This window comes from Calidris pugnax, unplaced genomic scaffold, assembly GCF_001431845.1.
Source record: "Calidris pugnax isolate Ruff unplaced genomic scaffold, ASM143184v1 scaffold155, whole genome shotgun sequence".
Taxonomy (NCBI): Eukaryota; Metazoa; Chordata; class Aves; order Charadriiformes; family Scolopacidae; genus Calidris; species Calidris pugnax.
This window is the reverse complement of record NW_015090886.1, coordinates 1-590: the sequence shown is the minus strand read 5'-3', so window position 1 is coordinate 590 and position 590 is coordinate 1.

Below are 590 nucleotides of genomic sequence, written 5' to 3'. Positions count from 1 at the left end.
ACAGCCCCCACCGATGTCACTCACCCGCGGTTGGGGGGCATCGTGGCTGTTGGGGGGGGACATCCCCGGTCCCTCAGCCGTCCCCCCCGGGAGCTGGCGGTGGGGGCTGCCCCGGAGCCAACCGCGATCCCGTCAAAAAAGGCAAAGCAGGCGCTGGCCGGGGCTGCCCGCGGGAGGGATATTTTTAGCCCCTGAGTGTTTGCGGATAAAGCCCTGAATTAACCGTTCCTTGGGGACACACACTCACACTCACACACACACACACTCACACACACACACTCACACACACACGGGGTGACACAGGAGTCTCTTCGCCCCACACATCCCTCCCCATGGATAGGGCACAACCCCCCTGGGCATCACCCCTCCTCGGGGTCTTCTCCAGGGTGGGAGCGGGGAAACGGCCTCATCCCGCTCCCATCCGGCACCCACCGCCCCACAGGGATGCTCCGGGGTGGGGGGGGACGGGACACACAGACCCCCCAGGGGTCAGGGGATGCTGCGTTTAACAGGACTCAGGATGCCACGGGGGTCTGGATATTGATATTTCTGATGCTGACAGTCAAAATATTGATTTTCTGGTGCTGGGG